Source organism: Papio anubis, chromosome 18, assembly GCF_008728515.1.
Source record: "Papio anubis isolate 15944 chromosome 18, Panubis1.0, whole genome shotgun sequence".
NCBI lineage: Eukaryota > Metazoa > Chordata > Mammalia > Primates > Cercopithecidae > Papio > Papio anubis.
In genome coordinates this window covers 40,461,681-40,474,362 of record NC_044993.1, presented here as the reverse complement: position 1 = coordinate 40,474,362, position 12,682 = coordinate 40,461,681, and positions in this window count along the sequence as shown.

Here is a 12,682-nt window from a genome sequence, read left to right as displayed (position 1 = left end):
TGGGCTGTTTCCTAGTTCGCTGGGGTAGACGAGGAGCTGATTTTCCAGCCGCTGCTTTTCTGAGAGGGATCCCCAAAACTAGGCACGTCAATCCCCATGGAAAAGCTGCTAATACCAATCCATATCTGCTCATGGCAAACCTAAACATGTAATGATCTCTGGGTCTCCATGAGCTAGGACACACCCCAGAGAGACTCCCGTACAGAATCTCCGCTGGGCAGCCACTACTCCAGCCAGTCTTGTGAGCAGGTTTTACTCCTTGACTCTGTGTACTAAAATAGCAGGGATTTTCCTTCCATGTACTTTTAAATTTCCATATCCCACTCTGAGGTTCTAAAGTGATCCCTTGAAGGTAAGTAGTTCTCTCCACTGAAAGTCATTGCCACTGGGGCTCAGAGAGAGGCCCTGGAGGTTGCCAGACCAATCCTTCCCCACCCCATGCCAGCCCACCCTAGGGTTGCTGTCACCACTAAGGAATACAACACCCCTCCAAGGAGCGAGCAGGCCAAAGAAGCGTGAGCCCATGTAACTTGCCTAAAGTCACACAGCTACTAAGTAGGACACTTGGGATCCAGCAAGCCATGTTTAGACAGAACTACAGTGAGACCCAAGCCAGAATCCAAGGAAACAGCTGCAAAGGATTAAGAGATACTCCCTCTCTCCAGCAAATACCAGTCCCTTGGGTAGAAATGGCGCTGCAAAAAGGGGAAAGGAAACGAATTTTCTGAGCATCACAAGTGTCAGGCACTTCGTCAATATTACCTCAACCAAAATCAAACCTGAAAGCATCCTCAGAAGCCTTCACTTCAGTATCACAGATCTGGCAGCCAGGGAAAGCAATGCCAACCACTATCCTGCATTGAGGACCCTAGCCTTGATTGTCTGGTAAATATTCACATTCAGGCAGGACTAGTGATGAGGAACAAATTAAACAACAGATAAAATGGCCCTAAAAAGTTAAATGTCAGATATATTAACCATAGTGATGTAATATGACAGTGACCATTTAACCATTTCATCTTCAGACTTGTTTTTTCCACAGTTTTCTGTGATACAATTCAGTTTGATTATCTCTGCAGTATCCTTAGTGTGTCCCTTTTAAAAATGCAATAGCCAAAAATGGAGCCAGAATAAGGCATGAAGCCAGTGGCTGGATTCCTTTTTTGTAATAAGGACTGACTTCAAGATGACATGTAGATTTTATGTATTCATTTTTCTCCTCTACCAGCTGTATTATATGGCTGATGTGCTATACTTCCCTTATGGTCCACTAAGACCCCTGGATCATTTCCTGAAGAGCTGGAGTCATACATCAGTTCCATTCCTCCACAACTCACTAGGAGCCCCAATGTGTAGAAAGGTATTCAGAAAAAAGGGAAGCCCAGCCCTTCTGATGTCACAGAGAAGCTGAGGGAGATGCCAGCATTCTGGCCTCAATCAGGAGCTCTCCTCACTGTGTTGAGGTTGGTAGTAGCAGGAGGATGTATGTGATCCCAAACACTGCATCCACTCTCCACTTCTCCAAATCCACCCAGGGCCCACATTGTCCCTGAATTTTCACAGATTTCGATTCATGTGCGGTCAGAGAAAGAGGGCAAACCTTGAGCTCCTCTAGTCCATTGGCCTCCAGTCATATTCCTCAATCCTGACACTCAGCCATTACATAGCTACTAAGCACCCACCTATGGGTGTGTCATCCCTGCCCCTATGGGAGTCCAGGGATGCCGATATTAAGAAGACCTGGTCCTGCCCACATGGGGTTTATAGTCCTGAAGACAGAGGAATAACCAGCTATTTAAGAGCACCGTGTGATGAGTGAGGTGAAGGGAATCCAATGTCCTCAGAGAACAGGGGGAGGAGGCCCTTCACCATGGGCTGGGAGCAGCAGATGATGGAAAAGCTTCTCGAAGGAGGAGATGTATAACATAACACTTCTACGGATAAATAGGAGTTTCCAGGATCTTTGTATAGGAGGGAAGAGCAGACAGAGGGAACAGAATGTACAAAGGCTCAGAGGCCAGAGACAGCGTGGCATGGCGGGAAAACTGCAGGTAGGTCAGTCTGAATGGAGTGGACGATTAACAGAAAGCACAGTGGCAGGAGCTAACATGCTCAAAGGGTTTGCAAGCTTCACGACAAAGGCTCCCCTCACCGCTGAAGGTTATTCATTTGTTATCCATTCATTTAGCAAATATTTATTGAACACCTACTATGTGCCAGAAACTGTTATAACTACTAAGGACACAGCAGTGAATCAAAGCAGTGCTTTGATTTGAGCTTACATTCTAGTTGGGAACACAAATAATACGCACTTCAGCAAAGGCTTTTTTTTTTTTTTTTTTTTTTTTTTGCAAGTAATGACAAAGATTTTAGCAAGTAATGAGAAAATAAAAACAGGGTGGGATGCAAGAAAAGTGACTGGGAGGAGGGTAGGAGAGGATGGCTTTAGTCAATGTAGTCAGGCCAGGCCTCCTGGAGGAAGTGATTGGGTTGGTACCTGAAAGATGAGAAGGAGCCACTATGAGCAGACCTGAAGGGACAGCCGCAGCAGAGGGGATGGCAAAAGCCAAGACATGTTCATGGGACTTGCAGGAAGGTCAGTGTGGTGGAAGCAGAGTGAACAAAGGAGAGAGTTGGGAGAACTGATAGAGTCAGGCCTTGGAGGCTATGGCCCTGAGTTTGAAGATAATTCTAGTTGCAACAGAAAATCATGTTGGAGGGCAAAAGTACAGGAGAGGCCCCTCTGGCTTCTGAGAGAAGAAAATATTCTGTGAGAAAGAAAGAGAAAGCCTCGAGATGATTGTGGAGGTGTATCAGTCAGCTACAGCTGTGTAACAAATAACCTCCAAAATACAGTTTAAAACAACACAAATTCTCGTGATTCCACTGGTCATTTGAGCATCTCTGTTGATCTTGGTTGGCCAGGCTTAGCTGAGCAAGGCTGGAGTTACACGTCTGCAGTCAGCTAGTGGGTTAACTGGGTCTGGCTGATCTAGTGTGGCCTTGTCTGGGATGGCTGGCCTCTCTTCCATGCAGATCTTCCTCTAATAGGCTAGCCTGGGCTTGTGCTCATGGTAGCAGCATTCCAAGAAGTGCACAAGGTCTCTTGAGTACTAGGCTCAGAAATGGCACACAATCACTCTCACCTCACTCTAGTCTTCAGTGCCCAACACAAGTCCCAAGGTCAGGTCAAATTCAAGGATGGAGAAATAACCTGTACCTATAGAAGGAAAGAGTTTCAAATAACTTGGATGCAGGAAGTAGTCCAAGACTGTGGGCAATTCTGCAATCAGCCTACCACAAGAGGCTAGTGTGCAGTTCAAGAAAGAGAAGGTTGGAGGCTTAAAGTAGGATGACCATGGTAGAAGCAAATTACTGAGAATATATTTTGGAGGTAGAGCTGGAAGAATTTGTCACTGGGTTGAGTGTGGACATGAGGGAGAGGACTCAGGAATGACCCTTGAGCCATCCTTTGGCCTGAATGACTGTCGGGTGTGCCATGAGATGCGGTGGGAAAGAGCAAAAGAGAGAAAGGCATGAGTTGGGATTTGGGTTAGAATTGGTTAGATGGGAGATGCTGCCAGCATCCATGATGTTCCAGGGGTTAGTGAAGAACCACTAATGGGTTTGGAGCAGGAAATGATGTGGTGAAGGACAGATTGGAGAAGCAAGCCTGGAGACAGGGTACATTCATTTCTCAGAGCTGCTAGAATGAAGTACGACAACTGGGTGGCTTAACACAACAGATATTTCTTCTTTTTTTTTTTTTTTTTTTTTTATGAGATAAGGTCTCACTCTGTCACCAGGCTGGAGTGCAGTGGCATTATCATGGCTTACTGCAGCCTTGACTTCCTGGGTTTATGCAATCCTCCAACCTCCACCTCCCAAGTAGCTGATACTACAGGCATGTACCACCACACCCAGCTATTTTTTGTAGAGACAGGGTTTCACCATATTGCCCAGGTTGGTCTCAAACCCCTGGACTCAAGCAATCCTCCAGCTCTGGCCTCTCAAAGTGCTGGAATTACAGGTGTGAGCCACCACACCCAGCCCAGGCATTTTTCTCACAGTTCTGGAGAGTAGAAGTCCAAAGTCCAGGTGTTGGCAGGACTATGCTCCCTCCAAAAGCTCTCAGGGAGAGTCTTTCTTATCTTTTTAGCTTCTTGCAGCCCTAAGCATTCCTTGGCTTGTGGCAGCACAACTCCAGTCTCTGCCCCCACCTTCACAAGTCCCTCTTCTCCATGTGCCTCTGTCTCTTTTTAAGGGCACCAGTCCTATTACATTAGAGCCCACTCTATTAACATGGTTATATCTGTAAAGACCCTGTTTCCAGATAAGATTATTCCCAGGTATCAGGGGATAGAACTTCCACATATCAATTGGAAGAACACAACCCAACCCATAATACAGAGACCAAAGGTGGAGTTAGAGGCCCAGAGACGGGTGGAGCATGCCCTTGTGATTCCCTGAGTTCATGGTAGAGTCGCTGCTGGAAGCCACATGCTTAACGCTGTCCTCGACCTGCCCCCAGAGCCACACCCTGCTGCCCATCTGTGCCCAGTGAAAGTGCCAGAGCTTGAGCCCCAGGCTGATGGCCCTGCAAGGCAGGCCCATCCCACTGCCCCTCCAGTGGTACATTGAGAGCCAGGCCTGGGGAGCTTCTCCCCCTGCAACTTCAAGGCCCCTGTTTGGGGACCTGTACATCAACACGAAAACCCTGGTCATGAAGTAATGTTAGCAAGAGATCTAGCCCAGCCCCTGCAGAGCTGAATGCCACATTCTCAAGAAACTGACTGGTGCCTCCAGAACCTCCAAGGAGGAACTGCTGTGGGAAGCCCACCTCTCAGATGCCAGATGCACCTGTAGCACCGGACTGAAGGCTTTTCTGGGGTTCGGCATGAACTGGAAAAGGGAAAGAAAATGAAAGCAGAGAGGAGACCTTGCCCCGCTCAAAACAGCTGAGGCTACACGGCTCCCTCTGTGGGTGCAGAGTCCTTTCATTCTTGGACGACACAAACATAAGCAGCCTCAGATTCATGTTCCTGACATCCTGGCTAGGCGAGCCCACAGTGAGCCCTAAGATTCACAGGTCGCATTGAGAAAGGAATTTTTATCAGACAACCCCAAGCCAGCGTCCATCAGCAGACAGCACCACCTGCAGCACACTCTAAACTGGTGTTTTACAGACTCTGAAATTGCCTTATGAATAGTATAATTCTATTGCACTCTCTAAAACAGTTACCACCAGATACAGAAACAAACAAACACATACACCAGGAACAGATTCATGCATGTACTATCCCCTGGTTTATGGCAAAGGTGACACTGTGGTGCAGTGGAGAAATGATGGTCTTTCCAATAAATCAGGCTGGTTAATTAAATATCCATATGGAAAAAATATTGACCCTCTGCTTCCCACCATATGCAAAAATCAATTCCAGATGGATGCAGACTGTGGAAGTTTTTAGAAGACTGGTAGATGACAATCTCCATGACCTTGGGGTAGGCAAAAAGATTTTGAACACAACACAACAAGCTCCAATATTAAAAGAAAAATTTAATAAATTGTATTATATTAGAATTCAGAATTATTTCTGGCCAGGTGCAGTGACTCACACTTGTAATCCCAGCGCTTTAGGAGGTTGAAGTTCAAGACCAGCCTGGGCAACATAGAGAGATCCTGTCTACACAAAAGAAAACTGTATTTAATTAGTCAGGGATGGTGGTGGATGCATGTAGTCCCAGCTGCTCAGGAGGCTGAGGTGGGAGGATCACTTGAGCCCAGGAGGTTAAGGCTGCAGTGAGCCATGATCATGCCACTGCACTCCAGCCTAGACAACAGAGCAAGACCCTGTCTCAGTAAAAGAAAAGAATTTCTGCTTATCCAAGACATCACTAAGAGAGTGAAAAGGCCAGCAACACAAGCAAGAGAAGATATGTCTTCTGACAACATATCTGACAAAGGACTCCTATCCAGGTGATATATTTTTAACTCCTATATATTGGTAAGAAAAAGGTAGGTCACTCACTGGGAAAAAAATAGGCAGAAGTCTTCTATTAGTATAGAAACTTCACAAAAGAGGATAGCCAAGTGACCAATAAACATAAAAAAAGTCATTAATCATCAGGACATGCAAGTTATAAAACACGATGCAGAATCACTACCCACACACTAGAATGGCTAAAGACTGGCAATGGCAACGCCCATTGGTGAGAATCTGGAGCAATCAGAACTCTCACACTCTGCCATTGCCCCTGCAGGTTGGCACAACCACTTAGGAAAACTGGGAGCATCCAGTAAAGTCGAATATACACTCCTCTATGGTCTGGTATTTCCTATGCATACATGCTGAACAGAACTGCATGCACACGTGCACCAATAGATGTGTGCAACAATAGACGTATGCACCAATGGATGTGTGCACCAATAAACGTGTGTGCCAGTGGACGTGTGCACCAGTAGACGTGTGCACCAATAGAAGTGTGCACCAATGGACATGTGTGCCAATGGACGTGTGTGCCAATAGACTTGTGCGCCAATGGACGTATGCACCAATGGACGTGTGCACCAATGGACGTGTGCACCAATAGACGTATGCACCAAGGACGTGTGCACCAATGGATGTATGCACCAATGGACATGTGCGCCAATGGACGTGTGCAGCAATGGACGTGTGCATCAATAGACATATGCACCAATGGACGTGTGCACCAGTAGATGTGTGTGCCAGTGGATGTGTGCACCAATAGACATGTGCACCAACAGATGTGCTAAATTTTGCAGCAATTTTATTCTATATAACCAAGAACTGGAATCAACCCAAATATCCATCAGGCAACAGTAGAAAGCATATCTTGCAGTATAATCATACAATGGAATACCGCATAAAAACAAGAATGACCAAACAATATGGATGAATGATACACATCATATTGTGCAAAAGCAGCAAAATACAAAAGAGAACACCTGTAGAGTTCCATTTATACAACCTTCAACCCAGGCCAAACAAAAAGACCTAGACCTAATCTATAGTGTTGGAAGTCAGGATGGTGGCTATCCTTGGAAAAGGCGGTATGTGACCGACTGGAGGCCAGTTAGCTTAGAAAATTCATTGAGGCGGAGCAAGATGGCCGAATAGGAACAGCTCCAGTCTCCAACTCCCAGCGCGAGCGACACAGAAGACCAGTGATTTCTGCATTTTCAACTGAGGTACTGGGTTCATCTCACTGGGGAGTGCCGGACGATCGGTGCTGGTCAGCTGCTGCAGCCCGACCAGCGAGAGCTGAAGCAGGGCGAGGCATCGCCTCACCTGGGAAGCGCAAGGGGGAGGGGAATCCCTTTTCCTAGCCAGGGGAACTGAGACACACAACACCTGGAAAATCGGGTAACTCCCACCCCAATATTGCGCTTTAAGCAAACAGGCACACCAGGAGATCATATCCCACACCTGGCCGGGAGGGTCCCACGCCCACGGAGCCTCCCTCATTGCTAGCACAGCAGTCTGTGATCTACCGGCAAGGCAGCAGCGAGGCTGGGGGAGGGGCGCCCGCCATTGCTGAGGCTTAAGTAGGTAAACAAAGCTGCTGGGAAGCTCCAACTGGGTGGAGCTCACAGCAGCTCAAGGAAACCTGCCTGTCTCTGTAGACTCCACCTCTGGGGACAGGGCACAGCTACACAACAACAACAACAAAAAGCAGCAGAAACCTCTGCAGACGCAAACGACTCTGTCTGACAGCTTTGAAGAGAGCAGTGGATCTCCCAACACGGAGGTTGAGATCTGAGAAGGGACAGACTGCCTGCTCAAGTGGGTCCCTGACCCCTGAGTAGCCTAACTGGGAGACATCCCCCACTAGGGGCAGTCTGACACCCCACACCTCACAGGGTGGAGTACACCCCTGAGAGGAAGCTTCCAAAGCAAGAATCAGACAGGTACACTCGCTGTTCAGAAATATTCTATCTTCTGCAGCCTCTGCTGCTGATACCCAGGCAAACAGGGTCTGGAGTGGACCTCAAGCAATCTCCAACAGACCTACAGCTGAGGGTCCTGACTGTTAGAAGGAAAACTATCAAACAGGAAGGACACCTACACCAAAACCCCATCAGTACATCACCATCATCAAAGACAAGAGGCAGATAAAACCACAAAGATGGGGAAAAAGCAGGGCAGAAAAGCTGGAAATTCAAAAAATAAGAGCACATCTCCCCCGGCAAAGGAGCGCAGCTCATCGCCAGCAACGGATCAAAGCTGGACGGAGAATGACTTTGACGAGATGAGAGAAGAAGGCTTCAGTCCATCAAATTTCTCAGAGCTAAAGGAGGAATTACGTACCCAGTGCAAAGAAACTAAAAATCTTGAAAAAAAAAGTGGAAGAATTGACGGCTAGAGTAATTAATGCAGAGAAGGTCATAAACGAAATGAAAGAGATGAAAACCATGACACGAGAAATACGTGACAAATGCACAAGCTTCAGTAACCGACTCGATCAACTGGAAGAAAGAGTATCAGCGATTGAGGATCAAATGAATGAAATGAAGCGAGAAGAGAAACCAAAAGAAAAAAGAAGAAAAAGAAATGAACAAAGCCTGCAAGAAGTATGGGATTATGTAAAAAGACCAAATCTACGTCTGATTGGGGTGCCTGAAAGTGAGGGGGAAAATGGAACCAAGTTGGAAAACACTCTTCAGGATATCATCCAGGAGAACTTCCCCAACCTAGTAGGGCAGGCCAACATTCAAATCCAGGAAATACAGAGAACGCCACAAAGATACTCCTCGAGAAGAGCAACTCCAAGACACATAATTGCCAGATTCACCAAAGTTGAAATGAAGGAAAAAATCTTAAGGGCAGCCAGAGAGAAAGGTCGGGTTACCCACAAAGGGAAGCCCATCAGACTCACAGCAGATCTCTCGGCAGAAACTCTACAAGCCAGAAGAGAGTGGGGGCCAATATTCAACATTCTTAAAGAAAAGAATTTTAAACCCAGAATTTCATATCCAGCCAAACTAAGTTTCATAAGTGAAGGAGAAATAAAATCCTTTACAGATAAGCAAATGCTTAGAGATTTTGTCACCACCAGGCCTGCCTTACAAGAGACCCTGAAGGAAGCACTCAACATGGAAAGGAACAACTGGTACCAGCCATTGCAAAAACATGCCAAAATGTAAAGACCATCGAGGCTAGGAAGAAACTGCATCAACTAACGAGCAAAATAACCAGTTAATATCATAATGGCAGGATCAAGTTCACACATAACAATCTTAACCTTAAATGTAAATGTACTAAATGCTCCAATGAAAAGACACAGACTGGCAAACTGGATAAAGAGTCAAGACCCATCAGTCTGCTGTATTCAGGAGACCCATCTCACACGCAGAGACATACATAGGCTCAAAATAAAGGGATGGAGGAAGATTTACCAAGCAAATGGAGAACAAAAAAAAGCAGGGGTTGCAATACTAGTCTCTGATAAAACAGACTTTAAACCATCAAAGATCAAAAGAGACAAAGAAGGCCATTACATAATGGTAAAGGGATCAATTCAACAGGAAGAGCTAACTATCCTAAATATATATGCACCCAATACAGGAGCACCCAGATTCATAAAGCAAGTCCTTTGAGACTTACAAAGAGACTTAGACTCCCATACAATAATAATGGGAGACTTCAACACTCCACTGTCAACATTAGACAGATCAACAAGACAGAAAGTTAACAAGGATATCCAGGAATTGAACTCATCTCTGCAGCAAGCAGACCTAATAGACATCTATAGAACTCTCAACCCCAAATCAACAGAATATACATTCTTCTCAGCACCACATCGTACTTACTCCAAAATTGACCATATAATTGGAAGTAAAGCACTCCTCAGCAAATGTACAAGAACAGAAATTATAACAAACTGTCTCTCAGACCACAGTGCAATCAAACTAGAACTCAGGACTAAGAAACTCAATCAAAACCGCTCAACTACATGGAAACTGAACAACCTGCTCCTGAATGACTACTGGGTACATAACGAAATGAAGGCAGAAATAAAGATGTTCTTTGAAACCAATGAGAACAAAGATACAACATACCAGAATCTCTGGGACACATTTAAAGCAGTGTGTAGAGGGAAATTTATAGCACTAAATGCCCACAAGAGAAAGCAGGAAAGATCTAAAATTGACACTCTAACATCACAATTAAAAGAACTAGAGAAGCAAGAGCAAACACATTCGAAAGCTAGCAGAAGGCAAGAAATAACTAAGATCAGAGCAGAACTGAAGGAGATAGAGACACAAAAAACCCTCCAAAAAATCAATGAATCCAGGAGTTGGTTTTTTGAAAAGATCAACAAAATTGACAGACCACTAGCAAGACTAATAAAGAAGAAAAGAGAGAAGAATCAAATCGACGCAATTAAAAATGATAAAGGGGATATCACCACCGACCCCACAGAAATACAAACTACCATCAGAGAATACTATAAACACCTCTACGCAAATAAACTGGAAAATCTAGAAGAAATGGATAATTTCCTGGACACTTACACTCTTCCAAGACTAAACCAGGAAGAAGTTGAATCCCTGAATAGACCAATAGTAGGCTCTGAAATTGAGGCAATAATTAATAGCCTACCAACCAAAAAAAGTCCAGGACCAGATGGATTCACAGCTGAATTCTACCAGAGGTATAAGGAGGAGTTGGTACCATTCCTTCTGAAACTATTCCAATCAATAGAAAAAGAGGGAATCCTCCCTAACTCATTTTATGAGGCCAACATCATCCTGATACCAAAGCCTGGCAGAGACACAACAAAAAAAGAGAATTTTAGACCAATATCCCTGATGAACATCGATGCAAAAATCCTCAATAAAATACTGGCAAACCGGATGCAACAACACATCAAAAAGCTTATCCACCATGATCAAGTGGGCTTCATCCCTGGGATGCAAGGCTGGTTCAACATTCGCAAATCAATAAACATAATCCAGCATATAAACAGAACCAAAGACAAGAACCACATGATTATTTCAATAGATGCAGAAAAGGCTTTTGACAAAATTCAACAGCCCTTCATGCTAAAAACGCTCAATAAATTCGGTATTGATGGAACGTACCTCAAAATAATAAGAGCTATTTATGACAAACCCACAGCCAATATCATACTGAATGGGCAAAAACTGGAAAAAATTCCCTTTGAAAACTGGCACAAGACAGGGATGCCCTCTCTCACCACTCCTATTCAACATAGTGTTGGAAGTTCTGGCTAGGGCAATTAGGCAAGAGAAAGAAATCAAGGGTATTCAGTTAGGAAAAGAAGAAGTCAAATTGTCCCTGTTTGCAGATGACATGATTATATATTTAGAAAACCCCATTGTCTCAGCCCAAAATCTCCTTAAGCTGATAAGCAACTTCAGCAAAGTCTCAGGATACAAAATTAATGTGCAAAAATCACAAGCATTCTTATACACCAATAACAGACAAACACAGAGCCAAATCATGAATGAACTTCCATTCACAATTGCTTCAAAGAGAATAAAATACCTAGGAATCCAACTTACAAGGGATGTAAAGGACCTCTTCAAGGAGAACTACAAACCACTGCTCAGTGAAATAAAAGAGGACACAAACAAATGGAAGAACATATCATGCTCATGGATAGGAAGAATCAATATCGTGAAAATGGCCATACTGCCCAAGGTAATTTATAGATTCAATGCCATCCCCATCAAGCTACCAATGAGTTTCTTCACAGAATTGGAAAAAACTGCTTTAAAGTTCATATGGAACCAAAAAAGAGCCCGCATCTCCAAGACAATCCTAAGTCAAAAGAACAAAGCTGGAGGCATCACGCTACCTGACTTCAAACTATACTACAAGGCTACAGTAACCAAAACAGCATGGTACTGGTACCAAAACAGAGATATAGACCAATGGAACAGAACAGAGTCCTCAGAAATAATACCACACATCTACAGCCATCTGATCTTTGACAAACCTGAGAGAAACAAGAAATGGGGAAAGGATTCCCTATTTAATAAATGGTGCTGGGAAAATTGGCTAGCCATAAGTAGAAAGCTGAAACTGGATCCTTTCCTTACTCCTTATACGAAAATTAATTCAAGATGGATTAGAGACTTAAATGTTAGACCTAATACCATAAAAATCCTAGAGGAAAACCTAGGTAGTACCATTCAGGACATAGGCATGGGCAAAGACTTCATGTCTAAAACACCAAAAGCAACGGCAGCAAAAGCTAAAATTGACAAATGGGATCTAATTAAACTAAAGAGCTTCTGCACAGCAAAAGAAACTACCATCAGAGTGAACAGGCAACCTACAGAATGGGAGAAAATTTTTGCAATCTACTCATCTGACAAAGGGCTAATATCCAGAACCTACAAAGAACTCAAACAAATTTACAAGAAAAAAACAAACAACCCCATCAAAAAGTGGGCAAAGGATATGAACAGACATTTCTCAAAAGAAGACATTCATACAGCCAACAGACATATGAAAAAATGCTCATCATCACTGGCCATCAGAGAAATGCAAATCAAAACCACAATGAGATACCATCTCACACCAGTTAGAATGGCGATCATTAAAAAGTCAGGAAACAACAGGTGCTGGAGGGGATGTGGAGAAATAGGAACACTTTTACACTGTTGGTGGGATTGTAAACTAGTTCA